The sequence below is a fragment of the Gallinula chloropus genome, assembly GCF_964237585.1.
Source record: "Gallinula chloropus genome assembly, chromosome: 5".
NCBI lineage: Eukaryota > Metazoa > Chordata > Aves > Gruiformes > Rallidae > Gallinula > Gallinula chloropus.
The window spans coordinates 57,240,623-57,262,218 of record NC_140090.1 but is presented as its reverse complement, the minus strand read 5'-3'; the positions used below and the strand labels follow the sequence as shown (position 1 = coordinate 57,262,218).

At 34.9% G+C, this 21,596-nt stretch overlaps 1 protein-coding gene across 2 annotated transcripts in view; it reads right to left on the bottom strand.

The window, feature by feature from the left end:
- KCNMA1 (potassium calcium-activated channel subfamily M alpha 1) overlaps window positions 1–21,596 on the bottom strand; it is a gene marked incomplete at its 5' end in the record, with an annotated part of 459,986 nt that overhangs the window by 217,737 nt on the left and 220,653 nt on the right. The window lies entirely within an intron of this gene.

Here is a 21,596-nt window from a genome sequence, read left to right as displayed (position 1 = left end):
GAAGAAAGAGGAAAAAAGGGTAAGAAACAGGACAAATTTATTGAAAAGTGAGAGCACAGTTTAACAATTAGAATTGCCATAAACTTACAAATTCTTCTAACAGTCTAAGCCTCAAAGGAAACTGAAGGTTAAGTATTATTGCCACCTAAGACCAAAACAAAACCAACCTTCTTAATAACTCTCCATTCTCTTCACAAACTACTGGGTAAGTCATTTTCCGTATCATATTTTAAAAAGTGTAGCCTTACATTTAATGCAGACTACAAAGAAAGCTATCAAGTACTTCTGCAAATTTCATGCAAAAATCCCGAGAAAAACAAAGGAATCAATTAAATAATTGAGCGAAACAATTAATAACAAACAGCTTTAGAATTACTAGCCTATATTATACCTGTACAGATTAAACTTCCCAGTAAGGGGAGAAATCTCTGCATTTTGGGAGGTTTTGAACTATATTATGTATCACATGGGGAAAAAAAAGAAAAATCAGTCCTTTTCAAACCAAAAACAAAATGGTCCTATACAATACCTACAGATCCTTAGGGTCTGAACACTCTTTGCTTAGAAAGACTTCAGACCAGACTTCCCCCCTTCCCTTTGATGTCTTCCTAGCACAATCTCTTTCCATCGCATTGCCTTCGATCCTGTACTGTCTGATATCAAGTTCCACCAGTATGGCTAGAGCACTCCAACAACTAAAGATGAGCCACAGTCACAATCACAAATCTGGATCTGGATCCTCCAAATCCATCAAGCATAAATATTGAGACCTATGAAGCTGACAAATGAATTACACTTTTATAAATACATATTCCGCATTTCTATAGCGGCAGTCCACTGTGATGCACTAAGTAGCCCCAAGGGACAAGGTAACAACTCTGGGTAGTAGAAAATTCACATAATTCACTTACCAAAGCTTACATAAATGCTGTAGGTCTGGATAGATTTTTTTTTTCTCTTTACGTGGTTTTGCTGTGCTGTAAATTCAGTTTAGTAAATATAAGGATAACATTGAAGAATTTTTTTCAGAAAAAAAGAGTATTTTTACCTCTGTTTGATATCACTGGGGTTAGGAAAATAAGCCATGGATGTTGGCTTTATACAGAGGTCAATTGATCAGAAAAGAACTAAAAGAGCTGGTTTATATGCTTAAGCGGTATAACTTGAACAAAATACTTTAAAAAAAAAGTTTCTAGACACCTGATGAGGTAAACCACAGCTGTAACTTCTTGAAAAGCTTTTTCCTCTGTTCATAAAGTTCATGAAAAGTGGTTGGTTGTTAGATTAAGCCACATCCTCTAATGTTTTTATTTGTAGAATCGGTACAGCATAACTTTAACATCAACAGTTTCTATGACACCTGAAGTCAAAGGACTGTCTAGAGAATTGTGGTAACTCCAACAAATACTAAAATTGTACCACAGAAAATATTATTTAGGAAAAAGTATATAGAAATGCATCTCATTAATTCACTTAATTTGTTAGTATGCCAAATAACACTGACCTCCTCTCTGGTCATAATAATAGGCTGCCCTCTTTGTTTACATATAAAATTCAAGTGCCCAGTGAAAGACTAAGAGCTGGGGGGGGGGGAGGGGGGGGCAGGTATTCTTTTCCGGGCTAGTGCAAAAAGGTAAAAGAATCTCTTTCTCACACTACTGTCTATACATACACTTACAAGCAACATACAATCAACAATAGATCATCACTTGCTCATCCTAAACTGAAGGATATTATGTGTATGCATCCCCTTTTGAAACACCTTTTCTTCTCTGACTTTCTAGTTAAATAGTGGATCTGTACATTTGTCTGAATACAGTGACCTGAACTTCCCCTTTTTCTCTCTCTCTTTCTGTTGGCCTCTAATACTTCCTATTGCTCACACAAAATGTGTCACAGTTTATCTTGTTTCTTGGATTTAAAGAATTTATTCCTGTCTCTAATGTGTTCCTACTTTAGTTCTTTTCAACTGACTCCAAATTTATGTTAGAGAATCCTTTGGGAGTTACATCATGATCATGTTATTCCTTCCCCATGTTGGATGCCATTTATTTCAGATTCCACAATTTCAGGTGGCCTCCCTTTTGTGTTAACAGATATCAGTTTCCTGATTCAGAGTATTTTGCATTTTAGCAACACTTGATATAAAAATCTACATCAGACTCTGAGTTGGGGGTTGGAAAAGATCTGGCAGCTGGCATGAGTGGGCGTAAGCAGCCTAAGGACAGTGTGCAAAATGCAGCAATGAATGACACTTCCATTTTTGTCAGAAACTGAGCCTGGGTTTGCTAAAGAATCTGATCTGCTGCTTAAATTATATTTCTAACCTTCTTTCTTTTTGCTACTTGAGCACTGACACGAATTGAAATTCAGTACAAATGGGGTTTACCTGGAAAAAGCGTGCAAGTTATCACCATAAAGATTTTTATTGCTCCTTGCCTTTTTGATTGAAGCCTGAACCTGGTTTAAAGCCAAGTGGCAGTGAATCTTCTTTGCTTTACTTTTGTTCAAGTGGTTATCTACAGAATGTGTGAGATTTTAAACACACACAAATGTATGTGTACATGCACACATCTAGAGAAAAGGTAATGAGAGAACATCTCTATGTATTACCTGATGAAAAGCTTACTTAATATAAATTCCAATGGCAGGAAAAATAGAAACACATGCATATATACACACTATATAGAGAGAATATTTCAGACAGAGATACTTTAGGTAGCATAACACATGTATCGATATTAAAGTTTTGTCAAATGAATCTGCTGTAGGGGAAAAACTGCTACAAAGAAAAGAACTGTTTATGCACTGTATAGCATCTGATCCTCAAAGATGCCATTAATCTTCAATTCCCATTAATCTGAATAATAGCAGTGTAAGATATTCATTTTGTATCAAGTGAGGAGCATTTGCAGAGAAAATGCATGGTTCTTTGTAATTAATATAGATAACTGAGGGAATATCATTTTATAATGGAGGATTCATGTTTTGAATTGTGATTGATAAGCAGACATTAAAATTATTTGAATATTACTATAAGGTCCTCCTGGTACCTTTTCCTTTTGCTTTAAAATGACCTTTAATTAATCTTAAACATGAAGAAAAATGTATTTGTGAAATGCCTAAACATAACTGAGCACAGATCTTGGTATTGTACATAAGGATCTTAGCTGGAAGTTTTTCATATTTATTTGTTGCCTTCTCATTATCTTTTATATCTAGCAGCCTCCTTAGCTTTAAAAATACACATTTCAGGACAGACCTGTTGCAATTGAAAGCAATTCATTAGAATGAAAATCATTTATCAAGGATGCACCATCTAAAATAATTCCATTTCTATCACTGTTAGGAGGAAAAGTGGCAATTGACAGAAGGTAATCTACAACATAACCACTGGGGGTCATTTTACACAAATATTCTAGTACAGTATTTACTGTTTTTATTGAGTGGGAATAATATTTTTAATAGAGTTAATTACTTCTAAAGGGAGAGATATTAACCAGAGAGATTATTTAATCCAGAGATATTAACCACTTGTGTTCTCTAATTTCAAATGGTAAGTGGGAAAAATGGATACTGCTTTGTTCAAAGAGCTAGCCAGAATAATATCAAGAAACTGAAAAAAACAGGAACATCATTTATTATACAGACAACTCCTCCTAACACTACCACCTGTTTCAGAGTTATTATTATGTTTTTAAGGTGACAAACAGAAAATTGTAATTGATCTGATATGGACTATAAGACATTGTGAACTCCAATTTACCTTGTATGATTTACTTGTGCTTTTAACAAATTGTTTGCAGTCTGCAGTACTATATAGGAGTCTTAATGAAAACAGCTGAATGCTAACACACAGAGACCAAGTATTTGATCCATTAAATTGTATGTGCTAAATAAAAAAAAACAATACAGTCCTTAGAAGCAAAAACCCTACACGCTTGTTTGCCTGTCAGCACTACATATGAATTAAAGATCAAACCACTTTAAACAAAAAACTAATGTAACAGTTTTATCAAAGGTTAAAAAAAAAAAGGAAAGAAAATAAACAGTAGTATTTTCACCTAAAATCTCAAATCCATGCTTTTTAGTTAATTTTAATTTTATATATCACCTTATATATATACATTCTAATATGTACTTGCAGTTAAGAAAATGAAGCACACAAAACCTGAGGTTTTTTATTCAATAAGAAAATACCAATTATATATTGACAGTGATGCTAATATTTTTCCAGTGAAATACTAAACTTGGTTTACCTACTTGTCTAAACAGTATCTGTACATGCAAACAGACCAGTAGATATACACATAAAAATTTTAATTTTAAAACTTTAAAATTCTGTCCAGAATAATACTGACACTGGATATTTTGGCTGCTATTTTCTGATCAAGAAGTCATATGCTTAAAGAGAATGACTAGGCCTTCACTTCAATTTATATTCTGACTTATTACTGGCTCTAATTTATTACCTCTCATTCTCTTCCAGACAAACCTACTCCCTTTTCTATAGGTAAACTCTTATTGTAAAGATAATGTAAACTAATGATACTAATATGCTCAGAAAAGTTTCATATCTATGAAATGATAGGGTTCATAAACTATTTGAACAGATTTATTGCCACTTAAGCAAAATAAACCTAATAAACAGTGACACAAACCCAAACTCCAGCCCAATCAACTACATACAACCCACAGCTCTAAGCATATTCCTCTCTCTCCCTTCTTCAGTACTCCAAAGTGACTTTTGCTACAGACTTTTGAGTCCAGAACTTTCATCAGGCATTGCAGACTTGGCAAGAAAACCTTTTCCTTTGCCAAAAGGGGAGGGAGTTCATAGAGTAATACACCCAGTAATCAAATGTGAATGTTGTACAGCTGGAAGAAGCACTCCCAGTCTTTCTTTACATCTCCCGGTCTGTTAATTTCTATTGCTTTTAGTCAATTAAGTTGAGTTCATTTCAGAAGTGAATATATCTTATTTGTTTTAGGAGCAAATAATTTCCACTGGAGTGAAACCCCCCCCACACACAAACACACTCAAAAAACCCCACAAACCCTGCACCTGTATACATTGTCCTCAATAACAGGAATCATCCCAATACCACAAATAGCTCTTTTATGCTTTTTGTTTAGTGACATTTATGAGTCCCTCAGCACAATTTTAACTGTTTCAATATTTTTAATGTGAAAATGCTAGAATCCCACAATAAAACATAATGTATATCTTTGTGTCTACCAAACTATCACTAAGCCTTCTAAATAATTTGGATGCTTATCCTAAAACTGTATCACAATTTGCTAATTTGTTTAATTTTTGAAAAATCAAGGTCTCAAGGGACATGAATATTAACTGCACTGAGAAAAAAAGAAGAAGTAGCAATGGCCATAAAAAGAAATCGTAGCTGCCAGGATATTCTTTGTAAAGTGGAAACTACCTCAAGTGAAGTTTGAAGGAAGAGGTTGCTTTAAGTTAAAATCTGGTTACATTTGTGGTGCTTCAGGAAGAAATGGAACAATCTCAGAGTTCATACCAATTCAAAGTATTTTCTTCTGTGTAGTGCCAGTTTGTCACAGCTTAGAATTAAACTGAGTGGAAAAATATTTCATATGATAAGCATCTCACAAAATGCTCAGCAGCTAGTTAAATGACGCTTCCTATTCTAGGACCCACTTGGTACATTGAGTTGGCCTAGGAAGTGGCATCTTGTTTCATCTTTTGCATAGACCAATTGATCAGTGACAACAGAAGAAATTTCACTGCAAAAGTTTTGAGTTTTATAAAACTACAAGAAAAAAAATAGCTGAGTTTTATCACTTCAGGAGCATCAATAAATCTATATCAACAGTTAATCTAATAATCAAGTTCTCACAAATACCCACTTCGATGTGATCACAATCATCACAGATCACAGTATGAGACAAGTCATCTGAGTGTTAGTACCATCATGGCCCACCCTGGTGGTATCTTGTTGCCAGTTCAAGAACTATTATTGTAGAGTAAAAGCACAAGCAGGAAAACATCAAACCTAGCCAATAACATGAATTAACTTGCTATGTAGTTTCTGAATTCAGTAGCTAAAATACCTAATTTCTTATAAAACGGAAGTCCAGGGTGCCTTGATTCTGCTGTGATGGGCAAAAGTTTCCCTGAAGCTAATACCAACATGACAATCCTGTCCAATGCATGTTGGCAGACTAATCATAAGATGTCTAACACTGCAGCATGGACCAGTTTAAAATCCACAGAGGGCTCCATATCACCACAACTCAAAGGTGATCTTCAGCCACCTGTAAGAGGCTTCCTTCAACAAGGCTGTTGAAATTTAGTATTACTTGACCTACTAAAACAAAAGCACAGGGGGAAAAGGAATGATTGTTCAGATAATCTACAGGAATTCACTCATTCCTCACCCACACAAGATCCCACTGCACTCCTCATAATCACTAGTTCTGAAAAAAGAAACAAGTTTGTTGTCAGGCAAAGCTCAGATGATGCCTGATATGGCAGAAAACCTGGATCTTTGGCTGTCAAAGCCACAATGGAACACTACAATGAGTAGAGACTAGCTAAGTTCCTAAGAAATTACTGTATGCCTCTCCAACAGTGCCAATGGCATTCCTATGCCTTACTTACTTTCTAAGGAAAAATCTCCTGGGAAACACAGATGTCTAAAGAACATCTGCCCCACCTTTGGAGTGAATCCAAATTAGTCTAGACTCTCTTGGTGCCATGAATCTGTAACAAGCACCATCGGGATGCAAAAAGTAAATCAAACCAATTTTGATTTAAGCATTTGGATAATTACATATCTTAGTTCAAATGCAATGTATTGCAGAGCAAAATGTGTCTTAGCTAACTAAACATTATAAATTTGCTATTCTTCCCCATTCTTTTTAACCGTACAATACACTGTCCATAGATAGGAAAGTCTGTACATTAGACTTAAGCACACAGAGAAAACCAACAGAATAGAAAAATGATAGAAAGCACACTGTAGGTGTCACTTTGTGTAGCATATTGGCTCCTTATTAAAAATTATGCATTCTTTACAGATGAATAGTCATCTTGATTTAAACCACACAGAGATGAAGTCTCGTATCTCTGCAAAAACAGCCATGAAGAATTCAGTGTGGTAAAGCTTCACCTTAAACTGATGTAGCAGACATGGTTAATTTCTGACAATGAATTCATCATAAATGCAAGATGTGTGAGGCAACTTATAAATACTTCATTTTCATGTCCTCACTGAGAAACTGATGCCAACATGAACATTCATCACACATTGCATATGTCTCTGAATAAGATTTTTGTGAATCCTTATTCACTCTAACTCATTAATGTACCTCATGCAAATATTTGTCTGCTGCAGATTGCATACTTGAATTTTTTTTTTACCTAAGTGAATTTTGCATGTGACATATGCCTGACATTACTGCACCCCAGAAAATTCAAGCCTTTTGTTATTTCATAGTAAAAGAAAATAGTAGCCAGTACTCATTCTCAAAAAAAAGAAGCAGATTCAGATAATCAAGACCACATGCTTACATGATTAATTCTAAAGTATCAGGTGAGGCAGGTAGTAGGGGATGATTAAGAAAAAGAAGGTACAGAAGAAAAAAAAATCCTATAAAAATTACGTCCAAAATCTCATTTTTGGAAAGGAAATACATAATACAAGCATGTGGCCAAAAAAGGGGGAAAGAGGGGACGCAGACTGACATCTGGCCAAGTCAAATAAACATCTCAGTTTATGAAGAAATGTACATATTTGAGTTACAGAACTTTCATGTCAATCTTCAGAAGATTAGAAAAATCTTTCTAATACCTTCTTTCCTATTGTGTCATTAGTCCTTTGCAATGTAACATGTCAGATGACAATATAGCACTAGCAATAACTAGTGCCAGCTGGTGCGATGTTACTACACAGTAATTGTGGCAAGATCTTAAATACACCTTTTTCTGCTATTAATGGTCTGAAATCAACAGAGGTTTCATAACACTACAAAAACAGAAGAGGAAGCAACCATGGATATGTATGCAGGGCCCACAATGAGGAATATAAAACAGATTCCCTTCAGTTCCTTGGGAAGTCCCAGCATTATTAGTGCCTGAGGAACCAGAGGAAAGGGACCTTCTGCTTCACTGGCTCACATCAATATGTTCCAGTCACTTATTTTTTCCCCCCTTTTCTTTTGGTCTCCTTTTTAATATTAACATTAGAGAAAATCCCAAACAATTATTTCTGTAATGATATGAATTTAGTTCCTAACTACAATTACCTAATTGCTGCATACCTTTTTCCATGTTGTGTATTTCATTCAGCAACATTAAACTACAGCAATGAGCAGGTCTCACTTTAAGCTCTCACTGCATTACAGAAACTAAGACAGAAATTAGGTTTTCCTCAACTCTCAGATCACACATCAAGCCAGATGTATAAAATTTAAATGTCCCATACTGAAGCCCCACACTCAACCTATTTACCTTACCTCCCAATTACAACATGAATAATATATGCAAAGATAGAACCTTTTCAACCTCAGTATGTCTTCCAATAGTCGATCTCACTAAATTGTGTCTATTTCATGGAGATGGGTAAACTTAGATGTAGGACAGTAAGTTTGCTTATCATCAAAATACCATTTAACATTCGCCTATAAAAGCTTTAGTATTAACAATAATTTCAATAAAGACAGAAGCCAGACTCATTTGCAAATCTTAATTTCTGGATGCTCAGACAGTGAATGTACACTTTGTCTTTGAAAAAAAAATAAAATCCTGGGGTCAAAGTTGATTATAAAAATTCAGATGACACCAAAATTTTTGAGTAATTACACTTGCTATTCTGTTTTGAGAAGTATTTGTTCCATCTGCATTTTACTAGTGTGTTTCAGTGCTGCCATATCTACCCAATAACAGCATCAGTTCGTTTAAAAAAACCTTGTTTCAAAACCAGCTAATCCTACACAGCTTTTTTTAAGTATTACGTTGAGAAAAGACAGGAGAATGTGTCTCCTTCCTGCTTAAGGAATTCAGTAGTTTAAGTGGAATATAGATTCATTTCCATTTATGTCGTGGAAAATATATCCTGTCAGTGTTCACAATCCTGTGACTTAGCAACGCTGTTTGGAGAACAACCCAAAAAAAGCCGGGGGGGGCGGAGGGGGGAGGGCGGTGGGGCGGTGGGGAATGGCAGCAGAAAATTAAAAAAAGCCAAGCCATACACCACACATATTCCAGACAGTCCTGTTTATATTCACTGGTCTACATTCCATATTCTAGTGTATGAAACTATCTCTATCTTTTTCTTTCTCAAGTTTAATAAAAAGATTATTTATTTACAAATTATACAGTCAAGTATTATAAAATACTCTGAACTTACTGATCATATTTTATGATTGCATGACTACCAATTTATTCTTAAAAAGAAAATCCATCTCCAAAGAATAATGCCCCTTTCTAATGGCTTACGAAGTGCACATTACTATTCTGCTCCTTTCTCTTTTACAGGCAGTCACAAACTAATGCTACTGAAGTGAAACTGCCCAGGAAAAACAAAAACACAATTTTTCTAATTCTAGTCATTAAAGTCTTTGTACATTTTTCTTCACATTCTGTACATCTTTGCCATAGAAATTGGGAGAACAAAGAAAATAAACAGCTACGGCAAAGCATCATGCTGATCTGTGCACACAGGCTGTTCAGATCAATTCAAGTTTTACAACTACATTTTCATAAATGGGATTTCCATACATACACACAAAAATAAAGTAACATGTAACATGTGCTGACCTTCACATAGGACACATGAGCTTGCAGACAGCTATCAAGACAGGTTTCATTAATTTGAAAGATGAATCCTGGGCTTCAGTTCAAATACTAAAAAACTTCTACAATGCAAACTAGAGGAAAACTTTTCTTCAGGACTAATTGCATTATATTGTTTTCATGTTGGCTAAATGGACAGCAGTAAAAACAGAGAGCACTACATTAACTTTGCCTTTCATAAACATCTATCATTTGTTTCATCAATAACCAAAGAATAAGAAAATGCAGAGTTTTCACCAAAATGAAGTACTCAAAATCAACCTGCACATGCATAGAGATGTCTGCAAAGGAGGTACACAGAAGACAAAGCCAAATGTTTGGGTTGAAAGTTACCATGCACTTTTAACTGCAAGGTCCGTCAACCACGGCAATTAAAGTTCTAGGTAAATGGAAGACTTTGTATTCCATCTTTAAAATGAGGTCTGATTATCTTTCTGATTAGATGATATGTGTTTAAAGCAAAATAGTGTAGGAACTGCTATATTAAGAAACCACTGGTATTTCACAATCTGGTCCTGCATTATTTCCAGTGTACAACCATAGCAAAAAAACCCCCACAACTAGTTAAGAAGTCCTTAACCTAAGATATCACAGTACACTCATATGCACTTAAGCATGAAATAAAAAATGTGAAATAGCCCATAATTTTTTAATAGATAAGCAAACACCAATAGTGGTTAGTAGAAATTTAATTCTTAGCTTTTTTTCCTGTTCATAAAATTTTCAAATCAGTACACCATAAAATTTATTTCAACTGATGCTTCCTCCAGTTAGAGTTCACTGTTCAAAGACTTTTCTCAGTATCTTGTTGCAAATTAATATCAAGGCGAGCCACAATTACCCTAGTTACTTTCACTTCCCCACCCCCACCCCCTACTCTAGTCTTCTTAATTTTCCACAGAAGCTTTGCAACACTTCAGCTGTACAGCAAGTGTAATATGGCAAAAGTGTTAGAGGGATTTTTTCACTGTGATTGATAAGCTGTCTGATTCTCAGAATAGGCAATTGTTTATTTATTTTTGTTTTTTACTCTGACACAAGTTTATGTATCCTAATTATTTCTCATTTGAATTTTAAGATGAGACTATAAAGTGTACCACCAAGTACCAATTTCAAATATAAGGTGAGAAAAAATAAGGTAAAAAATTAAGTTACTAAAGAGCTTTACAAGAAATTTTTCAGCATTAATATACAGAAAGATTATGTGTAGTAAAGAATGGATTTTCTGTAAAGAATGGCATGTTAACAGTTGAATATAGTATTGTGTTTTTAAAAACTAAAAAATAAAAATCTAAGTCATCCAAGAGTATCAACTAATATGACCATTACTGACTAGCAGAACTAGTTATCCAGGTTCAATTCCATTAATCGGACTCAAAATGAACACTGTTTAATAGTATAAATATAGTAATATCAAAATGTAGTTCATATACTCTGTATAATTTTATTCTTAAAATTCTATTTCTTCACCATTCAGACACTGAGCCACCTTTGTTGAAAAATTTTAATATTTTTCTGTAGAGATGGAGTGTAATCAATAGAAATTTACATATTTACATGTGAATAAGGGGGAATTAAAAAAAGAGTGAAAGGAGCAACAGTGATGCAGATGAGATCAAACCAACCACATACGCAAGCTCAAAACATCAGTAACATATGGGCAAGGGGAGAAGCACGCAGGTATTCATGATCACGTAAATGGGATTTCCTTTGTTATTTTTTTCAGTGTTGAATTCCAGCCCTGGTATCTCCTGAAGAGATAGCTTTGTCTTCTTGTACAATTGCTTAATTAACATGGCATATTTGGCCCTGTGACTCTGTCAGAAATTACATATTTGTCAAAAGCGGAATGGGTGTCCTTGCTGCAAGGAATTCTATTTTTAAGCAGAAATGACTCATCAACTACTGGGATGTCCCAAAAGCTACAATTTGTCAAGCTGTCAGGAGAAATGGGAGGGGAAAAAAAAGGAAAAGAGGTCACATTTTTATTTGTATCTGTAGCTTGAAAAACAGAGTGTAAGGCACTGATTGGATGTTCAATTCAACTCTGAAAGGCAATCTTCTACACAAGCTACATTTTGATAACAGCTATATGGTATCTGCTATTTTTAAAACCTTGTCTGAATATTCTTTTATATTAGATAGATTTGTGAATTTGTCCAGTGGTAAGGAAGAATGCTGTTAATTCAGCGTGCATAACTAATCTCTCTACGGGGAAGGAAAGCACAAGATCTGCAGATGCACTATCAGATGCTTTAGGATGAAACAAAAATATAAAAATTCATTTGAAAAGGATGAAAACTAAAGAAATATTTGAACATGTATATCAATTATATACTGGTTTGGTTTTTAGTAAAAGAATTTAAACTGTAATCTAAGAATATGTTGTCACAACAATACTGGAAACACATCAAGCAGCATGGCAAGAGTTTGCAAAAACAGAGATGTGAAACCAGGCATGCCATAAATGTGATCTATACAGTTTTGTTACACAAACTGACCTCCGAATTATTGTATGTAGTAGGTGGTGAGAACAAACACTCAATAAGGTTCCTGAGAACTTGTTCCCAATGAAAATGATGGGAATCTAAGATGTAATTAAATACTAGACTAAATTTGTATTTTTAAGTTCAAATAGTTATCAAAAGTACAATGGTGTCAATAAACTTAGTATTTTGTTGCTGCTGTATATACTGTAAATTATTATGCAGAGATACAACTGTGATCAGTTGTAACTTAAGCCACCCCAGAAGTTTGCCTTTCAGATGCAGTATAACATGTAGTGCTACAACGCAAACATTAAATCTAATCTACTATGGAAGACAAAGAAAATATTGAAGCTGTAGCATCAGTCCTTGCTTTTGATCAAAAAAGAAATGAATAGACATGGATAGAAATTTTAAAAGGACATTGGTTCTGGTGTTTTGAGGTAACAGAAACTTTTACCACTTTGGTTTCACTGGCCTCGCAGACCTCTGAGTTCATGCAGAGAAATGAATTGAGGGTGGTATCAAAACTAATGCAAAACTTATGCAAGTAGGGCAGCAGAGGATAAACTACAGAACTTAGAGCATATTTTAGAAGCATGGTTTTCTAGAGATGCCTGATTACGCCTGACATCTACCCTGAATATTCAGATGAATGAAAGCCTTTTCTTATTCTTGTACAAATCCAACTTTGAAATCCTGCCCTACAAAAACTAATGGAACTTAGAGCAAATGGGGACAATCTTCCCAAAACAGAGCTTGAAAGCAATGAAGACTGCCAGGAATCAATGAGAAACAGATGACAATTTGCACTCTTTTTTCACCCTGATGTAACCTGATGCCTTTTGATTTCCCAGTACATAAAAGCAGAAGCAATTAATTTGGAAAGAAAGGTGCAGTTTGGCACACAGGAATGTTGAATACCAGCCAATGGTATTCAAATGCCCTTTCTCAATGGGCACTTGCTTGGAGAAAAATTGCCAGGTGAGACAGCAATCTGCAATATTTTTTGTCAAGGCACTCTTCCTCCACACATTTAAGGAGCTCAGATATCCCACATAAAGCTTAACTATCCATAGCCAAACCAAACATTATCATCATCATCATTAACAAAAAGAGGAGATAAAAGGAAAAAGAAAAAAAACATAAAAGCCAAAAACCCCAACTCTGAAATACAGCAGAGACAAAAGAATTGAACTCAAAAGCAGATTGTAACATAAATGTGCAAACCCATACTTTTAGATCTACATCTTACAAACAGCTCCAGAACCATTAATATAAACTTTCTTGTCAGGAATGTCATTTATCATGAGATGACAGAACTGGTTTGCAACACAGTAAGGGAGAAAAGAATTTTCTACCTGTTGGTACTACGTACTTGTTGGATATGTTATTTATTCCCAGACAAGCTATAAACTGCTACCATGAAATCCTCAGAAGCATTCCTATGTGCCTACACACCGCCTCTGGATTAAAAAACCCCAAACATTAATAAACAAACAAAAACCCTTTAACAAACAAAACAAAACCCCCAGTTTCTCACTGATTTGGTCACTAAAAGACCAAACTCATCTGAGTAACTGCCACCTTGAATTGCAGACCATCATGTTTTGAGGAGTCTGCCCTGGGCCAGAAAGGATCACACATCTTTCTTTGTTTCTATCCATTTCAATGTTTTGAGAGTCTTTATCATCATAAATAATAAACTGTGTTACGAAAGGTGAGGATGTAAAAATGTTAACTTTTTATCAAGAATATTTTTTAGGCAAGAAGTATTTTTGCCATATTTAAATCTTGTAGGTATGCCTGCTGTTCTGCAGGCTTAGACCCTCAGAGCAGCACAGCGGTCTTCATTTATTTTCAGTGTCCCAGGCCACAAAATATCTTTTACATTACGAAAGACATGCTAATCACTTAGTCCAACATCCTACCAAACAGAGTATCGCCAAGTATACGTACAACTGAGATACCAAGTGTTTTAGTTTTCTCAAAGCTCCTTTTGCAGGAAATTCCACGACCATTCTAGGTTGTCTTTTCCAGTATTTCACTGCTGTCACGAACTTTCCTTAAGAAGGTATTTCATCACTATCAAACTTTCCTTAACATCCAAACTAAATCTGCAAAGTTGTAACTTACACAGATTTTATAGTTTCTCCAGATACCACAGAGGTGACCATCAGTTCCTCTTCCATTTACATATTGGAACGGTATCACATCTGCCATCCCCACATCACAAGGCGAAGAGTCATTTTCTTCCCCAGGCTGAACAAATCCTTTTCCAATAACCACTCCTCATGCCGCAGGAAATTTCCTAAACTTTTCATCATTCCTGTTTTTCTACAGAGTTTCTCATTATTTTGTCTAAGTATTGATTTCTGAACATGATAGTGTAGAAGCAGCAGCATGCTTTGAAGCCATACTAATGCTAACAATACTCTACAGATGTTAATCTAGAAATTTGACTGCTATGAAATTTTTCCTTTTCTATCCTCAAAAGTGTAGAATCCTGCTCTTTTGAAAAAGCTTTGTTATATAAATAGAGCTAAATGGATATTCAAATTAGCCAAATTAAGAGTTGAATTTCCTCCATTCATCCATAAAAGAGATGAACTAGAAAGCACAACATATCATGCCCTCTTGCAAACACACCAGTAATGCAGATTTTTATACATACAAAAAAAAAATTTCTGACTGTTCAATAAACATGGCTGTTAGTTTTACCATCTCCAAAGCATTAGCAAATTCCAACTCTGTTAAAAAAACAATACCAACAACATCTTCAAATACAACATTGTCATTTTCTAGCTAATATCTAAGAGATGCTGAAAATTTAAATCATATAAGAATTGGCTCATGAAAAATGAGGACTTAGCTTCTTGAAGATCAGACTCTTAAGCTTGCTATGTTTGCTATAAACACTATAAATTCAGGTGACAGATATTTACATAGAGACCTATCTGGAAACATTTTCATATAAATAAAGTCACTAAGTATAACTGCATGTATAAAGTTTTGCAATTTAAACTACTAACATTTTAAATAATAAAATTATACAAACTTGAACTTCAGTGATCCCTTAGCATGCAACCGGCTGCAGCTGGAAAGCAGCTTTGCAGAAAAGGACCTAAGGGTCCTAGTGTACAATTCCAGCAACATGCCCTTGTAATAAAGAAGGTCAGCAACATCTTGTGCTGCTTTAGGATGTGTCACCAGCATGGAGACACAGACATACAGGAATGAGAGCAGTGAAGGGCTACACAGATGAGCAAGGGACTGGAGCACTGTCCTACAAGGAGGGCTGAGAGCTAAGACTGTTTTTTGTGGAAAAGCAAAGGCTTATCAGGATCTTATCAACTTGTTTAAACAGCTGATGTAGGCTCCTCTAGGAGAAAAGAAAGCAGAGCCAGGCTCTTCTCAGTGATACCCAATGACAGGACAAGAGGAAATTATGTTTGCTAAAATACAGGGAATTCGAATTAAACATAAAGAAAAAACTCTACTCAGAACTCTACTCGACGTAGTTCTGAGCAACCTACATAAGTAATCCTGCTTGAAGCAGGAAGGTTAGATGAAGCAATCTTTTCAAGTCCTTTCTAACAATTCAGAGATTCTAGATCAAGACAGCTGAAATAAAGTTACACGTTGAAATATAACATGAAAACAAGCCAAACAGAAAATGATAACATGTTGTTTCAGAAAACAAATATTATTTATGACACTATTTATCAATGTCACATTTCTTAGATCTTTCCAGAAATTTTGACCTTACTAAAATGTTTTACAAGGGTTGACACCATAGAAAATGTATCCCATTGCAATTTATCGCATCAAAATTGTGTATAATGATTACTAAGAATTTGTGTATAACACAAAGGAATAAAAACTGCAACAAAAATTTCTTCAAAGCTTTTATAAAAGCATTACTATAAACTGAAAACTTCTATTATTCTATAATTTCTCATTTTATCTGAAGCATTTTCAGAGCACTTCTCATTTAATTGACTTGAAACAATTAATTTCGACCACTGAGCAAATACTACTACTGGCACTGATTAATAGAAAATTCATTGCATTGTTTTGTTGGACAAAAAAAAGGTATTTCCATGTTGCTTACCCAGTGATTATGTAAATTAGTGAAAACCATTGTAATCTAATGTTGATTAATCAATAATTCCTCTCTATGTCCTTACCAGCTATAATAATCTATCTGAAGAATACCGAAAAGATTTATGAAGGAGTTTTACAATCTTCCTCAACTCCTAGGTTACTGGAAGAGTTCTTTGGATAGCGTTTTACAAATTTTATCAGCATATAATTTACCAAACTCAAGCTCTCTGAGCACATCAAAGAACAAATGCAAACACAGAGCTAAGAGGTGAATAGCACATAAAACACACACCTAATTTCTACCGGCATGCCTCACTACATTGACTTGGTTTAAATAACTCCAGATAGATAAAACTTACAATGATCGGTTTCTGTATTTCAAGACACAAAGATCTACCAACAAACCCAGAAAACATACAATCATGCCTAATCCCTTTGGCCTAAACAGCTAAGTCCATACTATCAAATAGAGGCTAACTATCTGGGGTTTTTTTTTCCCATCATACCTTGTTACTTTTTGCTTTGTAATAATCATATCACTATGGCTGCTGGACTACACTTATAATTAACATCATCTGTACCTAAAAGAGGCCTTCCCTCTTTCTGGTATTCAGTTGCCCACTGAGGGCAGGCATTGCATCGCAACCCACCATTATGAAAGCAGCGAATCTTAGTTATGGACATTTTCCCATGAAACTTTGCAGAGCAATGAAGAAAATTAATATTCCATTGCCACAAATAAGGCTTCTTCTACAAATTGTTTTTCAATTAAACCAGACATTGTGTACACTCAGTTATCTATTACAAACACAGTAAAAATAAAATTAGCCCTCACTTATGACTGAAAAATCTTTTTTTAAGGCTGTACTGATTTAAAGGGTGCTGACAGAGTCTCTACACACCATACACTTTTTCATTTGCTGAGAACCCGAAGCAGGAACAGTTGAAGTTATATTTTTGTTATAACATTAAAGCCCCAGTGACTTGAAAATAATGACACAAGATAAATTAATTTACATATTTAACCTATGTCTTCTTTAAATTGAAGAATGATACCTATCACTCAATTTTCTTAACTGCTCAAACGAAGAGTTGGTTTTAGGAATGAACTATAAAGGAGAGGTGGGGAGACTTTGATGAGGAGACTGGCTCCAGGGTACTATGGGGGATTTCTATATGACACTGTCTGTATTATTTCCCAAGAATTCTAATTCAGAGGGAATAATACTGTTTTCACCTACTTGCCAAGATACAGACCATTGTAATTTTAACAATCTGAGCAATGGTAAATATCATCTAACAACATTTCCTTGAACCAGATCCCAGAATTTCAGGTTAGTTTCTTCATCTCTATTCATGTACCATGAAAATAAAGTATATATATATATATATATTAGTTCTAATGTGCATGTAAAGTATAAAGGAATGCTCCAGTGACCACTTAGTGTGGATTAATGACTACAGTAAGACCATTTGTTTTATAAACATAATTAAGATACTTATAATGAAATTTACTCAATGAAAAAGTAAGATGGCTTGACACAAATCTTAGTGTTATTTAAGCCCCAGTTACTTAATTCCTCAAATACGAAGACTGAAATGCTATGTAGAATCTCTATGCACTCAAAATAGTGATGAATGCAACACTTGAGATCGTAGGAGACTGAACTGCAATGGATGTCCTCAGCAAAATGAACCAGCATAGTTCTAAAGTGGTTTACTGAAGTAGAAAACAGCGTTCTTTTAAAACTGCAAAACATACAAAAGTAAAATACATTCACATCTAAAAAAAAAACCAAATCAAGCTGTAACCTGAAGCTTACAATAAAATTTACTATAATATTTTGTGAAATAACAAAATCAAATATCAAAGCACTGAATTTTCTCAAATATCTGCATTCCTGAACATCTTAGACACTTTTTTTTAAATATTTCGGGAATTGGGATTCACTCAAAATTCAAATGTACCAGCACTGAATTCTTTGATTTACAACTGAAATCTCAATTGCTTTTTCCCCCCTCAAAAGACACAAAACTGAGAAAGAGTCATCAAAACATTGTAGAGTATGAGATTGGTATCTAAAAGTATTTGATTTGTCCTGTTTACACAGCCTTACTGAACTACTCGGTTAAGCCTCATACCTTATCTCTAAAAGGGGTAACAGCATAAACAAATAAGAAAGATGCGAATTGTCTTGGACAGTGAAAATAGGCATAGTATCTATATAAATAATTCTTGTAGTATTTCTATAGAACATTTTGCTGCACTAAATGAAATGCCTTTCACAAGACAAAATGGCAGCAGTAGCAAACAAGCAGCAAAGTCAAACATGGCACACAATCGCAACTCATCCTTAAATATTCCCACAGAATAAGAGTTCATAAGGATTTGAAATAAAATGCCACGTGGGGCGAAATATTTTTCTAGGAAAACATTCCAAGATGACTTGATTATGACACTTTCTTCCTTGTGCTGTCACAGGAAATTCCTCAGAGCATGTATTTCCCATGCATCCTTCATAATCTACTCCCAGACAATGGGGGGAAAAAAAGCAGGAGTCCTCCAAAAGATTTTTAATTTGGCATTGTTTTGTTAAGTATTTTTTCACAGAATCACAGAATTGCAAGGTTGGAAAAGACCCTTAAGAACCTATGCTAAACCATATCCCTAAGTACCTTGTCTACCCTTTTTTTAAATACATTCAGGGATCGTGACTCAACCACTTCCCTGGGCAGCCTGTTCAAGGGCCTGACGACTCTGTCGGTGACAAATTTTTTCCTAACATCTAATCTGAACCTGCCCTGGCGCAGCGTTGTGCCATTTCCCCTTGTCCTATCATCTGTCACTTGGCTGAAAAGACCATCGCCCACCTCTCTACAACTTCCTTTCAGGTCACTGTAGATGGTGATAAGGTCTCCCCTCAGCCTCCTCTTCTTAAGTCTAAATATGCCCAGCTCCCTCAGCTGCTCCTCATATGATTTGACCTCCAGCCCCTTCACCAGCCTGGTTGCCCTTCTCTGTGGACCTCAATGTCCTTCTTGTAGTGAGGGGCCCAGAACTGGGCACAGTAGTTTAGATGTGGTCTCACCAATGCCGAGTACAGGGGAAATTTTAATACATCTGTGACATATGTGTTTCCAGCTAATAGGCTGGAATAAGCAAGTAGGTAACAAAGAATTACTTCACTCTAAATAGTAAGGACAGGGACAAAAAACTGAACCGAAAGGCACCACAGGAGACAAATGAAGCTCAAGAAAACTGTATTCCAGTAGTGAATGTCAATCTTTTCTAAAAGTCATCCATATATACAACAGAACACAATAATGCAATTAATGTGCCATTAAGTGAGAATGCAGTTTTATGCTGCCAAATATGTACATAAAGCATGTGCATAGATATATATTTAATAAAGGCCAGGCAAAATAACGAATAATTACAAACTAGTCAGAATGTCAGTACTTAAGCTGCAGACATGACGAAGTCATTGAACAATATGTTTTCTTTTTCCTTACAAAATTATTTGGTTAGCGTTCAAAATTAACTTTGTAGTTCATTGTCAAAGAACACTACATCAATAAATTATATACTAGAACAGAGATGTACAAGTAATGAATCTGATCAATTAAAATCATGGTTTAAACTGCATTAATCCATACTCTTCAGGGATTAATTCACAATTAATGTGATCCAAAATGGGCCAAGCTCTCACACTACCATAGAGTGGGAGAGGTTGATCAGTGTCAAATAAACCTTAGCTTGTGGTGCCTAAAAGTACACCTTTGTGTATTCTCTCTTGTCATAGCATTGATGAAAGGGCCATGGATATGAGAAAGATATGTAGGGTATTTTATGATAGTTTTAGAAACTTGTGAAGTTTTAAGAAAAGTCTAAAATTGAGACATTTGAAAAAACCCACAAAAATAGTTTAGAAATCAAAAATAAGGGCATTTTCCATATGGTGTATTTAATACAAACTTGGCAATTTTACATCTGGGTAATATTCAGGTTTCCTGTATATTAAATGGGATTTGTCCAATCAGTATGCAAAAGGAGACACTACTTCTAAAATCTTCTCAGCCATACAAAGATAAAGAGAACATTAGCAAAATACAGCTGTCTGAGTTTACCTTTTTTATTTTCCCTGTATAAAAAGAAATAAAGTTGTCTGATTAAGAACACGACAGTTCAGAACAAGCTCAGGACTTAGCATGAACATATATGTCTGTGTGTATATTTGTATAAATCTTCCTATTCACGTTGCCACTGTTATTCTTAGATCCAGCTGTTTTACACTCATTGACAGATGGCACTTTTATGTACAATTCTAATAAAGTTCAGTATGTGACACATTATTGGAAAAAATTGGCTATTTAGGATTACCTACACTGGTGCCTCTGATAATAAAAACAACAACAACAAAAATTATCTGAAAAAACACACGTGAGTAGAACATACAAAGCAAACTGTGAGAGTCTCTGTTTTCACCTTGCTGTTGATTTGCTCTATTATTTTCACATGAATGTAATTTTTTAGCAAAAGGACTCCAGTAAATTAGGCACACTTCAAGAGATAGAACAGTAATAACTGGTCTGTAGCAAGTAAACTCTATGGGGGAAGAAAATTCTGTCCCTGAAAAACACAGTTTATATCTATTCCTGCCTATTACATCATATCACACCCTAGAAAGAGATACTCACATCCTAAATAATTTTCATGCTACTTTCATTAGAAGAAACAGAAAACGGGAGTCCCAAGTTCTCTGCTAGTGTTTTTACTGACCATGTCTAAAGGTGATCATGGCAAGCAAATATTATTTTTTACTCCATTCAAGTCAGAAATTCAGTACTATGTGCAGATGTCAGGATGACAAATGCAGTGAAAATAGGTAATTCATCTTTAATGCTTATGTAAATAAAACTTGCAGAAGTACCTCTTTATGTATTTGTTAAAACAACTTGTACACACAGGAAAATAAACCAGAAACGGACACAGGAAGGAGGAAGGTTGTAGAAACTAGTTATTAAAAAAAGCATGGAAAATGAGTAAGTATTGGCAGATGTCAGGCTCTCTATTCTACTGGAGCACATTCAGCAGACTAGAGAAAACCATTTAAAGAGTGCAAAGCAAGTCAGATTGTTTTCTTAAGAATGAAGGATAATTCCATTATTTC